Raw genomic sequence first — 15,967 nt, 5'->3', positions numbered from 1 at the left:
TTTCTATACTTAGAGGATGATTGAGTATAGGGGAATGAAATTCATCAACTGGGATTAAAACACCCTACAATTCTCAAGTCTATTGGCTTACTGAAACCAATTGAACAATTAAACAATTAAATTATTCAAAAAAATCCTTTTATGGTTTCTTGCTCATAAGATCAAAGATGTTTGTTATAAAATGTACTTATAATTAAAACGTATATATCAGCATCACTGTCATTTAACTCATGCAGACAGCTCTTCAGCATATTCTCTGATTCCTTTCCTTTTTCCACTCTATTCTTTTTTACCTTTGTAAAATATGTTCCTCTTCTGAGCATGATATACCTTTAACACTTTTTCTTCACAAATCTCATGTACCAATGATATTCATATCTTTACTATAATATTCATTTATCTTTATTATTGTCTATTCCCACCCCAGGCCCACCATTTTATTTTACATTTCTTTGATGTGTTTCAATGGATTTCTTTCCTGAAGTCAAATGTAAGATGAATCTGAAGCCATTAAAGTGTTCACGTATTTGGTTATCAAGCATCCTTGCAACTCCTTTGTCCCCAGCCTTGGCCCAGAGCATGCGTCCACTGAGCCTCCCTTCATACAGGTAACTTTATTCCTTCTTGGTGCACTAATAGTAATTTGTACATAACATCTTCAAATTTCACACTTGGATCCAAGTTGGAAAGCACAGACTCACTGTCATTCTTAACGCTGTCTGCGGAGGAATATGGTGAGAGACAACCTGTGCTTTCACTTTGTCAGCTCTTTAGTAAATTACTTGCAAAGATAAAGAGGAAGTTTTGCTTGCTGATAAAACACATTTTCTATTATGTTTTTCCTACAATATACTGAATAACACCATAGGGCATAAGTCATCAGATGCTTGATATAATAAATGCATAATTAAACACATAAAGTTAAAAAACATGAGCCTTTACAAGAACATTATGTTTTATACAGAAAGGGGAGAGGTATTTCAAAACAATATACAAAGCTTTCTGTCCTGCAGGGAAATGCAACCAGCAACAGCATTAAAAAACTGTGGCTATCAGGAGACAGGTTATCTGTTCCCACTATTATATGTGAGGTGCTTTACTGGTGATGTCATTTATAGCAAACCCTGTGGAGATGGTATAATTATTCCCATTTTACAGCTGAAACCCAGAACTAGAAAGTGATTCACCAAGTAAGAAGTGGAATCTGGAGTCAAGCAAAGTCTGTTAAATCTAATAGCTCTTGTCGGGTTAGACCGCAGCCCATGGTAGAATTTCTGCAAATAAAATGACTATTATAGTTTTCATTTTTTTGAAAGCAAAGATGCAAGTGTCCCTTAGGGATTTTATATAAATAAGCAGGGTTTCTTAAAGTTACAATCATAAGACATGAGTTTCATAGACATAATATATGTCTACATATGTGTATATATATTTATTATATATTGTACTATATATTATTATATTATATTATATATTATTTTATGTATATATACACATAAGCAATATTATGTCTCTGAAACCTATGCTTTATAATTAGAACTTTAGGAATTTGCTTATTATATACGAAAACGTATTGTTCTTATAGCTTCCTGACCTCCAGGTTTGTAGTACTACTCAGCAAATACATTTTCCCTCAATCTAAACCCAAGATACATTTAATGGGATTAATTTTGAATAGTTTCCTATTATGATTCTCTGGTTATGTTACTTTGCTCTCTGTTTTTTCTTGTCTTTTAGCTGTTTATATATTATCATCTTCTTGGGGCGCCTGGGTGGCTCAGTTGGTTAAGCGACTGCCTTCGGCTCAGGTCATGATCCTGGAGTCCTGGGATCGAGTCCCACATCGGGCTTCCTGCTCAGCAGGGAGTCTGCTTCTCCCTCTGACCCTCTTCCTTCTCGTGCTCTCTATCTCTCATTCTCTCTCTCTCTCAAATAAATAAATAAAATCTTTACTAAAAAAATAAATATTATCATCTTCCTTTAAGCTTCTTGAGGCATATATATTTCAAAACTAACAAAACATTAAAATAAAGTTACATGACATGAGGAAATTGGGGGGATAAAAATAAGAAAATTAATAAGGAAACTTACATATATGTGGCACTCCTGCCATCTTGTGGGTTTTCTGTGTTATCTATAGACTTAATTTAATTTCTCTTTTCTTTTTTATTTTGTTTTGTTTTAGGGCTGGGGGGATTTTTGAAGGAGTATTTTGAACATTTTGACTCCTATAGTGTAAATTACTTAAACCTAACATACTCAATAATAAACAGACAACAAAATGCAATTTATTCTCAAATAGTTCAGAAAAATTATTGTCTATACCAGATCTATAATCTACACCTATACTTAACACCTGTATCTACTTTTATGCTAATACTTATACTTTTCAAGAAAAAGAGGAATAGCTAATGATAAACAAATGGGGCCCAGTGATAACAATAGATAAATCTGGATAACATTCTATTCTTATTCTTGCAATTTTTTTTGTTTCAAATTATTTGCCAATAAATAATTTATCTCTCTCTCTTATTTTCCATCTCATCTCTGTAGATACTGCTTCAACAATTACCCCCTCTCCCCATTGCATTATCATCAGTGTTTCTCTACCGAGTTAGTTTGAAAAACCTTTCAAGGCCCCACCTCTTCCTCCAGCTCTTGTGTACTTTCTTCTTGATCTTGTCAGGAAAAAAAAAAAAAAATTCCTCTAGAAGAGAGTCTATACTTGTTTCCATTTGTTTCCCCTCATTCTGTCTTAAAACATTAGCTCAAACATAACATAATTAATAACTAAACTAAACTCCTGATCTTCCTTTCTAACCTACCTTTCCAACCATCTTCTCATCTAATTAATTATTCCATCAACCTATTTGGCCAAAACCCTCTGCACACGTATTGTCTTTCTCTTTTTCTCACAAAGCACATTGACCTATCAGCAGTCTTTATTAGTTCTAAAATCAAAATATGTCTAGAATCTTGACGTATCAACTCCTCCACTATGATCTTTCTGACTCAACCACCTATCAGTTGGGTTACTTCCATAAGCCTTCTAACTCAACTCTTGCTTCTTTACTTCAAAGTAAGTAGCTGTATTTTATTGTATCACTGATTAAAATAAGATATGTATGCTGCAAAAATGGATGTATTGTAGTAAACAGGATATTTTTCTCACAAAACTTAAACTTTTCAATTCTTCTTCTGCTCCTTGGAAGTATGAATCTTTTTAAAAGCCTCTTGACTAGTTTTACCACCCAGGACTGTCCTTCTCAATGACCTAAGAGTCATCCCTTTTGAAATGTAATCATCAAGAAAGATAGGGCCTCCATTTGCCAGTCTATAGGAGGGTAGAACTTAATTTTGGAGAGCAACCTACTCTAAGTTGTAAAAACTATCTCTGGGAGATAGAAAAAAGTTTATTTTTGCTATGGGTAAAGCCAATTAGTAAACTAAAGCCAATTAGTAAACTAATATCCCAACCCGCACCCCAGTCTTTGTCTCAGAAAAGCTGATTATCAGGACTGGGTCCTTCCTCTGTCCCAGGTTGCTGGCAGTAAGTATTATAATGAAAGCAGTCTTTTTGCTCATCTTATTGATGAGGGAAGGGTGGCTCACCATAGGACACTCCTGGGATCTACTTAGCAAATGTTAATTTAACAAAGTTATAGCACTGGTCCATTGAAGCTTGAACTTCCTTAAAATATATTTTTTTATTTCTGAAATTGATATAAATGCTCTTTTTTTCATAGAAATGAAAATTATTTAGCCCATATTCCATAACCTATATATGAAATCTAAAAAGCACTAAATTATATATAGCTATGTTGAGGGAAATGTGTTTTTTCCAAGTTCCATCATTTTTAAATCTGGCACTTAATGAATTTGGTCATATAGAAATGAAGTTTCTAACCCATTCTCATCCGATTATTGGTGAGTGTTTTGTGAAAGCAGAAAGTACATGGATTCTGTATGAAACTCCATTGACAGCTGGAAAATTGAGTAGTTCAGACACTGTTATACCACTTTTTTTCTCTCTCCTACTTTTTCATCCATCTTCAATATAAACTCCGCGGGATTCTTTTAAAAATTTTTTCAATTATGTATTTATCTCTGAAACTATCTCTCTAGCCCCGTAATCTCCACTTCCCTTTATATCATATTCACTTGCATTCAACCATTTGATTTTCATGCTCAAATTCTCTGAAGTGAATGGTTTCTTCATATTTCATGATGCGATATTGTACCAGTGCATTCACAACCTAAAATTGAATTTTCCATTTTAACTCTATAATACTGTAAGTGCTCAGATAATCTTCCATCTATTATTATTTCTTATTCGCTTAGAGTATTAATCATTTTCCAAATGTCCACTCCTCCCAGCTTTCTCTATTAGATTTTTATTGTGATTTATTTATAAACTTACTATTGACCATAAATTAATTTTATATTGCTTTCACAGAAGGGGCAAGGAGGGACAAAGATGTAGCATTTAAAATCAGTAGACTTAGTTTGTTACTGATGTAGATACAGAAAGAATATACAAGAAAACAATGTGTTCTACTTATTTTATGCTGTTATGTTTAAACCTGAAGGTGAGAGCTTTCATTCATATAACTTATTACTTATTACCTATAACCTTGGAGGTCTGACTCCACTAGCTTTTATTTCTGCCACTTGCAGATTTGAAGTGTAAGGAGAACTTTCAAATGAACAAAAAGATTTAAAAATAATTAGTCAGTGTGCTGTGTCACAACATTCAAGTTATTTGTGCTCTCTGTGTCTTTGAGCTATTTTACAACTCTGTATAGAAAACTGATAATAATACAAATGAATTTGTCCACAGAAATGCTAAGCAGTTGTGCCCAGTAGAATGCAATTGATTATTGCTTTGTGGATGGACCAATTTTTTCATATATTTGCAAATTCATTTCAACATTCCCTCACTGCATACAAATGTGTGAATTTTTTAACTCATTGTAACGTCTTACTGTTTTTCTTATTAATATATAGTTTAAATTAAATAATTGACATGTTCATTTCATATTTGTATGAGATTCAGGACTATGCCCTCTTTTTAAACTTATTATTTAGAAAACAGTAAAGAAAGGTGTTGCCCAATGTTAAGACAAGTTGCTTTGACCTAAGAAACATGTTAGCTAAGCACTGTTTATATACTCTTCCATGATTCAGGTAATAGGGGGTCCCTCCTTCTACCCTGTGCTAAAAGGTAAGCAGAGCTCAACCCTATTAGTGTTATGGAGAATAATTTCAATAACATCCAACGTTTTGAGTGGATGTGTGTGCCCGCACATGCTTTCAGATGTTATTGGGAATTATTAGAAGAGATGAAAGAGTATTTATGTCAAATAACCCAATTACACAATCTAATAAAACCCCAGTCAACCTTCCTGTCTTCACCAAAAATCCCCACTGAACTACTTCCTGGAAGTCATCTTTTCTTTCTTATCCCTCCCACAAAGCAACCAGTCCTGCCCAAGAATTTTCTCATGTTTATCTCCATCAAATGCCTCCAGTCTTTATTATGTAGCTGCCATGTTCAGCCAGAAAATTTAGAGCCAGCCTAATCTCTAGGCTTTGGAGGCTACTACATCCCACTGAGAGCTAATGTAAGCATCGTCTAACAAAAAACGCAATGTTCCTGATAGTGCTAGAATTCATTATGGTTTACTTTACAGCTATTAACTTTATACAGATTTATCCTTAGTTTTTATAACATTTACGCCATTATTCACATCAATAGCATTTATTACAGAAGCTATACAAATACATATCACCCAGCCAGTTTTGAAAAAAAAAGATGATTTAACTTCCCAAGGCCACAGAATGGTTGTCAAACTAACATTTATATTTTTCGTAAGGATATTTACATTGATTTTTTTATAGAATTCAATAAAATACTTTCATTTAGTAGGTGGAGAATGTTATCAAGAAATCATCCTGTCCTCCTGCCTTTGCTCTACCGCCTCTCCCACTCCATTAAATCTGTTTGTCAATTCTGCCCTACAAACATTTCATAAAAACTATTCACTCTCTATATTCTCCCTGCCACTGGACTCAGTCAGGCCACCTGGATTTTATGATCTGGTTTCCTACAAATACCTCCCTTACTCTTCATTTCCTGTTTCTGGTGATTTTACAGGTTCTAGTCTTCTAAAGCACGTAGTCCAGACTCTTTACGTTATAATAAGACTCTTCTTGTCCTCTCCTCCAACTATTTCTGAGTTGTATCTAATGTATCTATTAAATTTTGGGGCATTCCTCACTCAATTCACTTTGAGGACACTTTCAGATCAATCAGGTCAGGACGTGATGCCCACCTCACCTCACGCAATAATGCAATCTTCATACACTGATAAGTGGAACGATCTCAGTGTGTACTTCAGGTATCTCCAACTTCTAGCTTTACTCATCCTTCCCTAGAGGTTCTCCCACCTGAAGTAGCACTTTGGTCCTCTAGGAGGCCAATGTTGTAAAGAACTTAGAAGTAACACCTGTGAAAGCTAAAGGAGCAGGCCGGAGAACAGGCCATAGAAAGGCACCAGACCACAATGGAGATCAGAAACCTGTGAGAGGAAAGGGCAATAAAGATGACGGCACAAGGAGACTCTCAGACTGTGATGCAGACCTGACAACATACAAGACAACGCAGAAACTCCAGAGCAGATATTACCCAGGGGAGAATTTCTGTACTGAATAAAAATGGCCGACCCATAGTACCTCCACCACACCTTGTCTAGACTTGGGCTGCTCAGGTGAAGTGTGGTTGGCTTGGAAACTGAGGTAAGTCCCAAGGCTGCCAACAGTGGGAGATAACTGCACTCATTGAAGCTGAAGAACAAATTCTTTGTTGAAAAAAGACCCCACTGGCACACCTCCTGACACCATACCAGGTTAGCCTAAGACTTCTGTCCTGTGTGAGGGGCGCCTGGGTGGCTCAGTTGTTAAGCGTTTGCCTTCGGCTCAGGTCATGATCCCAGAGTTCTGGGATCGAACCCCGCGTCGGGCTCCGGGCTCCACGGGAGGCCTGCTTCTCTCTCTCCCACTCCCCCTGCTTGTGTTCCCTCTCTCGCTGTGTCTCTCTCTGCCAAATAAATAAAATCTTAAAAAAAAAAAAAAAAAAGACTTCTGTCCTGTGTGATTTGGTACATTTTTAAAAAGTGTATTTTTCTCTGTTGACTATCTTGGTGTTTAGTTCATTCTAGAGATCTGTCTCTCAAGTCTGTGGATATGTTATACCATTCCTAGAAATTGGGACCTCTTTAAATTTAATAGCTTTTATTCAACTGGAATGGTAACCTGTAAGAATGACAAGCCAAGAATCAACTTTTGGGATCATAGCATTAATACTCTGGTGTGAAACTAAGTCAAACCATCCACTGATCACCTTCTATGAGAAACTGAAATTAACACAATGAAAACCACATCTCTGGTAGCTCTATGTGGTAGAGTAGAATATAGTTCAAACTATTCACTACCCATCACTATATATTATTTTACTCCAGAGACCTTCTGTATGGAAATATTATACTTCACATCCATTGATAAGCTTAGACATACAGCTTACTTTTGCAGATGAAATATGAGAGGAAGTGACATGAAGTACTTCAGAAGAAATGTTACAGAAGCTATCAGGCAGTTTAACTATTACCGTTTAAATTATATATTTTTCTCTTCCACAAGACTAACAATGATAGGGGCTGTCTGAAAATAACATTTAAGAAAAGATGGAAAAAAACAAACAACCACAAAAACACATACAGCTGCCCTGAAATACACAGAGTGTGCAGTAAACATAAACCTTTGTGTTTTTTTTTTTAAGCCACTGAAATTTTTTGAGTTGTTTGCTATCAAAGACTAACCTAACCAAAGACTACTGATTCACTTTGCCTTCACTGGTCAACTTTGGGGTTTTGGTACGATGCAACATGGGTGTGTATCCTTGGGCTAGTTTCTTTACATTCCGGGTCTCTTCAGTAAAACAGAGTAAGATGGTGGCCATCATGAACAAGTAAGTTCAAACATGTAAAGTACTCAGAAGAATGTTGAGTGGAACATAATGAATGCTTCTACTAATTCCACCAGTGTTATCAGTTCTTCCACTGGTCTTACTGCCACTACCACAGCCCTATCAGAGAGACTGGATCAATCTTAATTTCCCAATTCTGCCACTTACTACATTTATCATCTGGCATAATTTCTTTAAACAATTGAGCCTTGGTTTTGCCACATAAATTACTTCATATGCAAAAGTGTTTTTTTTTTTTTTAACATTTATGAAACGACAATCAGCATATCAGACTCCTCTGGTGCCCAGGTGGGTCCATTTTCCAATATTTTGATAAATCAGTGGCTTCATTTTGGTATTAACTTCTAATGATTATCTAGTAATTTCTTAGTATTTTTTTTTGTCCTTTACTCTTAGACTGATAAAAGCAATCCAAACACTCTCAAACTTTTCCATTCTTCTTTCTGGTTATCCTCATATTGTATTTTCCTAAATTTTCATGTATTTTTCATTCTAAACAGAGCTCTAAATGAATCATTTTAAGAATCAACATTTCTGCTATAAAAGATATACTACAAAGTTGTATGCTAAGTTGGAAAACACTAAAATATCTGAAATGGTCATAAGTTATGGAGCCTTGAGGAAAATTCTTTTTAGAAGCAGTTCTTCCTGCTGTCATGTTTTCAAGGCTGGAGAATAATGCTCTTTCTCATTTTTTTTTTTTTTTTAACCAGGAACAATTAAACAAAAAGGTGACCTTTTTCTTAGAAATTCTATAAATTTTGTTTCCTTAATTTTTCCTTGTCTCTCTATTCTTTCCACATAAAGCATCCTTCATTGTCTGTGTATAACATTGATTTTCATTTCAACATATTTTCCTGAATTTTATACACAGGTTAAATATACATTGTTACCAAAAACAAAGCAAAACAACACCTTCAAAAATATATGATTCATCACTGAAAAAAAATACAAAGTCTGATTTTAAGTTAGCTTTCCTGCTAGATTTTTTAGATATTAAACATGTTTTCATTATCCCCTGACTTCATGGCCTCCTTGACTTCAATTTCTCTTTGAATTCAGTCTACCCTTAAACAATGTCAGAGTTACCTTCATAAGAATTAGATTTGATTATTATGCTTTCCAGAGTTCAACCTCCATAGACTCACTAACATTAATAGGCTAAATGTAGAAGTACTTCACATGAGCTATTTGTGAAATCTTTCATGAATTTCTTTTTGCATTACATTCCTATGGGTGTCACCTACTTCTGCTTATTCTCTAGCTCCTTCTCAGCTTCCTTTCCTTAGACCTGTAAATATAGAAAACATATTCTCCACAATTCTGACCCCTCTTGTCTATACTCCTTCTTTTGTACTTTTCCCATAGATATCTCAATTGCTCGTGAGCTGTTTTGGGTTAATATCGTCTACAGCACTAAACGCTTGCCCAGTGTTTTTATGTTCTGTGTTTTTAATGATCTGGTCAGTAGTTCCTCATGAATGCTCTAACAGCACCTTATATTAATTGTGTCTAAAAAGACTACTTGATTCCCACGTACCATCCCCCTTCACCATTGCACCACAAAAGTATTTTCTCTTTCTGCCTTCCTTGGATCCATCACTGGCTCCGTTATTATCTCAATACTTGGGTTTTATAGTTATTATTGAGTTGTGGAATTGGAAGAAATCTTATCACCGAAGCCATCTCTCGGAACGCATAAATTTCCTCTACAAATTTGACTTTTGGCCAAAGTATCGGTGAACTCAGCAATTATAGGCTAACTTGTGTATTTCCATATTTCCTCAGTATTAGATTGCTACTTTGCCATGAGAGTTAAAAACAATGACCTAGATTCATCCTTTTCTTTTTTCTTCATTACTTTTTTTATTTTTATTTTTTTGCTTATTTCCATTTTCTGTCATTCAATCTCCCCAGTATTCCTCAAATGTAAAACTTCTTTTCCTTTTACACTGTCCACAATTTCAGCCATACTCATGGATCTCTCCCTGAACTATTGCTGCTCTGCTTCAAATATAAAAGAAAGAGACCCTGCCAATGAACATTCAAGAAAACAATCTGAGAGGGGCACCTGGGTGGCTCAGTTGTTAAGTGTCTGCCTTTGGCTCAGGTCATGATCCCAGGGTCCTGGGGTCGAGCCCCACATCAGGCTCCCTGCTCGGCGGGAAGCCTGCTTCCCCTCTCCCACTCCCCCTGCTTGTGTTCCTGCTCTTGCTATCTCTCTCTGTCAAATAAATAAATAAAATCTTAAAAAAAAAAAAAAGAAAACAGTCTGAGAAACTGGAAACAGAGTAGCTCACAGAATTTTCTTCCTAGTGGCATTAGTTTCTTATTGTTGCTGTGACAAATTACAACAATTTTGTGTCTTATAACAACACACATTTATTACCATTTACATTTAGAGATCAGAAGTTCCAAAATCTATATGAGTTTCTTCCAGAGGCTTTTTGGGAAAATCCATTTAATTTGCCTTTTCCAGCTTCTAGAGGCTGCCTACATTCCTCGGCTCTTGGTCTCTTCCTTTATCTTCAGAGCCATCAATGTAACTTCTTCAAATATTCAACTCTCTCTCTGTGTCTCACCCTCTATGTCTCTCTGACTATTTCTCTCTTACTCACAGGCTCCTTATCAAGTCCAAGTTGGTGAGAAGGTATGCTGTGGACAAGTACTGTGATCTGGACTCATGCTGAAGCTAGAGGCACCATCTGAGACCACAGATTTCACCACCAGTGGTTTTTAATGGCTCTAACAGCACTCTTTTTAATGTGATTTTTCAGATGAATGGTGGAACATTTCTGCTACTAATTCCTGGAACAGAACGTTTTCCACGTCCCAGTCTCCTGGAGGAGACTCTTATAGTCACATTGATTTGTTATCATTTTCACCAGATCTTTCTGGATATACTCATCTAATTTGGAATGCAGTATATTGTATCTTCTTTCAGTTTTGAGTAGATTATCATTCCCTCTAGAGTTTAGGTTTTTGTTTGTTTATTTATTTTAATATTATTCTTCTTAGTTTCAACTTTTTTCTCATATCTGGGAACAGAGTTCTGAAAGCCAGACTTTTGGTAAATCCTTGACAATTGTAATAGTTCCTTAATTAACTTTTCTGTCTCCAGTATTCCCCCAATTGTTGCATCTTTTATTCCTCTGCTTGTTTAAACTTCTTTGGTAAAGTTTAATGTCTCCTTCTTAAGCACACTGAAGGATTCCCTCAGCCCAACAAATAATATGCAAACTCCCTGTCATTCTATGATCTGGGGACCTTCTATGATCTGTCCTCAAAACTAACTTTAGAGATTTAACTTACATATTTCTCTACCCAGAGCTTATTTTTCATAAGGGAGATACAGCACCTTTCTAACTTCTGCTAGTCATTTAGTTCATATTTTCAAAGGTACCATTTGAAAACTGTGTACAATCAATTGTACAAGGTAAGAGTCACTCACTAGATCTGAAATGGGGTTTCCTCATTAAACATAATAATTTCTGTTAATGAAGTTTTATAAGCTAACCATAAATAACTTAAGGTGTTTATGTGGTCCATGTTGCTTGGCTATGGGAATCAGGAATGTATACTCACAAGCTCATGTATGAAAATCCTCATCAGTGACTCATTCTTTCTATAAAAACCTTTTTAGTCAGGTGAGAGGTCAATACCACATAACATAGTAACCTGAAAAATGCCTGCAGATTCCTAAAAAAAAAAAAAAAAAAGATTAAATTGCTTTCCAGATGCTATTTTAAATGTGGCCTCAATATTTATATTCACATTTTGCAACTTATCACTCCTAAAAATAATCAATCTTCCTGGAAATTTTCTATGTTTCAAAAGGTGAGGGGATAGCAGAACTTTCTATCATATGTCTCTTGGACAAGAGCTGGTCTCTGAGATCAAATTCTTTGGCTGTTCTCTGTAAATATTCATATATTCAATAGATCTATATATATAAAACCGTTAGGTTTAATTTTCCCTCACACTGTTCACAGATCATAGTACAAATTCCCAACATGTCATTTATGTTCTTATCTTTACTCATTGGTAGAACCAGAATGAACCTGAGAGAATATTGTAGATGTTTAGCTGCCCATGCTATTCTTCAAAATGCTTGCCTGGAAGAAAGAAACTCATTGCCATGAGAAATAATACCTCAGTTTTTCAGATCTTCACTGAGAGAAAGTATCCAGCGTTCACAAATTTCAGGCAATCTAAACTAACAATTTCTCCAGCTTCTCTTGTTCAACAGTAATAAGTACTCTGGGGAGTACGTTAAGTATCCTTGGAAAATAAACAGGAGGTTGGTGACTTCCGCACAAAATCTTAGGACTTAGGAATGTCATTTAGTTAAAAATAGTATTCAGCAACTGCATTTAGGGATACATTTGTTCTAACTTAATTTAAAGTACTTATTTAAATCTGGGGTAAATATGATAGGCTAGTCATTCCAAAGGTCTAAACTGTCCTTTCTAATATAACAAAAATCCTTTATAGAATTATTGAAACAATTAAACGAAATTGAAATCCTCTTTATGACTCTACAAAGCTTATTTACTTATTTATTTATTTGTTTGCTTATTTTCTGAGAGAGAGAGAGAAAGAGGGCATGAGCGGCGGTAAGGGCAGAGGGAGAGAGAATCTCAAGCAGGCTCCATGCTTAGCCTAGAGGCTGATGTGGGGCTTGATCTCACAACCCTGAGATCATGACCTGAGCTGAAATCAAGAGTTGGCTGCTTAACCAACTGAACCACCCAGGTGCCCCTTATCCATTGTTTTTATGACACCAACAGTAACTGCCCATGTCATATCATGAAATGCAAAACCCGGAGAAGGATAGTCAGACAAGGTCTCAACATACATGGGCTCATCAGGAGCCATTTCAATGATGGCAGCATCATCAGATTTTAAGATTTTGGGGCCATCTTCCAGTTAGTTTCTCCCCATAAAGGCAATAAATTTTCTTCTTCAATTCAGCAAAGTTGCAAGCAATGTGAGTTGTGTGACTTTTTTTTTTTTGCTTTAAATGCATTCCTTATTAACCATATATGGTTCACAGATGTTCTTTTTTTTTAAATCAACTTTCTAAAGGAATATAATCTTTATGAATGACTTAAATATTGCAGTAAAATTCAAATTCAAAATAGACAACAGATTACAGTTTATATTTATAAAAAAGCTATTAAGTGCAAACAAATTTAGATTATAAATGTATATGTGCGCCTGCACAGGTGCATAGCCATCATTGATTTGGCCTGGATGGTTCAGGAGAAACACTGGAGCCTTGCAGTCAGCTATTTCCTTTCATGGGTCATTTTTTTTTTTTTTCTATCACTAGCCACATCACAATGAATGAATATCTTTGACAGACACATTCTTGACATTGAAGCCCACATTGTCCCCAGGAAGAGCTTTACTCAAAATTTTATGGTGCAGTTTAACAGATTTTACTTCACTTGGAATGCTGACTGGAGCAAAGGTGACCCCCTGCCAAGTTTTAGAACACCAGTCTCTATTCAGCCCACAGAGATAGGGCCCATACCACCAGTTTTGTAGACATCCTGCAGGGGCAGAAGAAAGGTCTTACCAGTTGAATAGGTTGGTGGGGGGATGCAATACTGAGCTTCAAGCAACGTGGTTCCACTGGCATTTCCATCTTTATGGGTGATATTGCATTCCTTGAGCCAAGGTATGTTAGCACTTGGCTCCAGCATCTTGTCACCATTTCAACCAGAAACTGGCAAAAGTGTACCTGTATTGAGATTATACCCAATTTTTTAAATGTTGGTGCTGATTTCTGTAACAATTTCCTCATATCTCTTCCAGCTGAAGAAATCCATTTTGTTAGCAATTAGTTGTTCCACACCCAGTGTGTAAGTCAGAATCTGAATGGAGACACCTGCATCAAATTCATCAGTCTGCATAGATCTTCTTGGAGCTACCTGCTTCAAATTCACCAATACAAGCAGCAACAATCAGAATAGCACAATCAGCCTGAGATGTGCCTATAATCATGTTCCTGGTAGTCTCTGTATCCTGAGGTATCAGTGATGGTCACATGATACTTACTGGTCTCAAATTTCCACAAAGAGATGTCAATGATGTTACAATACTCATGTTCATCTTTCAGCTAATCCAAAACTCAGACATCCTTGAAGGAGCCTTTCCTATTCCAGCAGTCTCCTTCTAAGATTTTTTAATGATTCTTTGTTGATCCACCACATTTGTAGCTCAGATGGCCAACAGCAGTAAACTTGCCTGAATCTATGGGTCCGATGATAATGTTATTGGTATGAATTTTTTTCTTTCCCATTTAGGCTTAGATTTAGTGGTGGCTTTTACAAATTCTGTGTTCTAGTAACAAAATCATTGTGACACAGATGGAAAGGAAATCTTTTTAATCTTTCTGGATTCCACCCATGGTCTTCAACTAATAACATGTAAACACATTATCTTATACGTAAAGATAAAGTTAGCTTTTATCTTGTCTGTGGTTGTTCCATCTTATCTCCCAGAAAGTCTGGAACCACAGCACTAAACTTGACCAAGGGAGGGATTAAATCTACTAAATAGTAGTAGGACTAATTACTTGTTATTTAGAGTCTACCCCAATCTCCTTGGGTGGAATCCTATACTAGCTTATCTCATTGTTATTAAAAATTTATAGATGATGATGATGATGATGATGATTTAGTTTATATAACTAACCTGATATTAGCTGCAAACTTGTGCCTAGGCTCCTTGGGCCCAAAATATCTCACACATATTATGATGGTACCTTTGCATACTCTGCTTTGTCTTTATGCAGTCATTTGTAAGTACTTAGAGTATGCAATCCTGTGTGATAGCTGCAGTTGGCATTGTAGGAAAAATAAATGAAATTATCCTCTGATGCAGGTTTGCCTCCCAAGCCACACCTGGTTTGAGGTCACACACACTGATGGGAAGACAATATATTAATGGAATTTGTAGATTTAAAGTTGGACAAATAACTAAATTAGGGTTTTTTGTTTTCTGTTTTTGTTTTTAGTTTTAAAGAGAAAAGATCATCAAGAACTCCTTTGGATTCCTTGGGCTATTTTAGTGAAAATGTAAAATGAAGAAACAAAACTTCAAGGTTGTCAGAAGTCCTTTTTAAAATGCAGAGACATGATTCTGAAAGGGAGACAAGAAGACATACCACCCTTTGATACTCAGTGGAAATCTGAAGCGGCAAAAGATATTAAGAATGCTTGTACGTTTAGATTCATTTTACGATGATACCAAAGTATCACCTAATTTTACATCTTTGACCAAGTGTTATTCATGCTTTGATAAAAAGTATTCCAACTGCTTGGACTCCATCTAACCCTACTGTTAGGAGGGCAGGATAATTTGTGGTAGGCTATTAGCTCAGGTCCTCCAAACGAAATTCAATTGTGGGAAAATATTAGAAATTATTTTGAACAGAGAAAACAAGATTAAAACACAGAGTAATTTTGAGACTCTTAAGCCAGTGGAAGCATTTCTATAGTTGATTTAAATGAAATAAAATAGGAGACAGATGAGGTAGCTACAAAATTTTAACAGATTACAGTAAATATTAGGTGATCTGGCTGATCATCAACTCCTTAGACTATAAAAGGACTGGAACAGATTCACTCAAATTTTCCTAGCCTGAATGATTTTTTTTAAATTTGTGATGATAGCACACATATGGAAACTATGGTGTCTTCAGAAAAAGTACTGATTAAAATGATGTGAGGTAAAAGAGAGAGTTATGATTCTGTGTGATGGGTTGATAAGCATCCCTTGCCACAGGAATAGAAGAGATCTGAGACCATTTATACTGATGTGGGTTAAATGCCAAAGAGTGATAAGGAAACTATTGAATACCAGTCTATACTATACTCTTATACCCAAATTGGCTAATGAAATTAATAGCTA

This window comes from Callorhinus ursinus, unplaced genomic scaffold, assembly GCF_003265705.2.
Source record: "Callorhinus ursinus isolate GAN/ISIS: 27379988/994484 unplaced genomic scaffold, GSC_fseal_2.0 scaffold1, whole genome shotgun sequence".
Taxonomy (NCBI): Eukaryota; Metazoa; Chordata; class Mammalia; order Carnivora; family Otariidae; genus Callorhinus; species Callorhinus ursinus.
Note: the sequence above shows the minus strand (reverse complement) of the source record.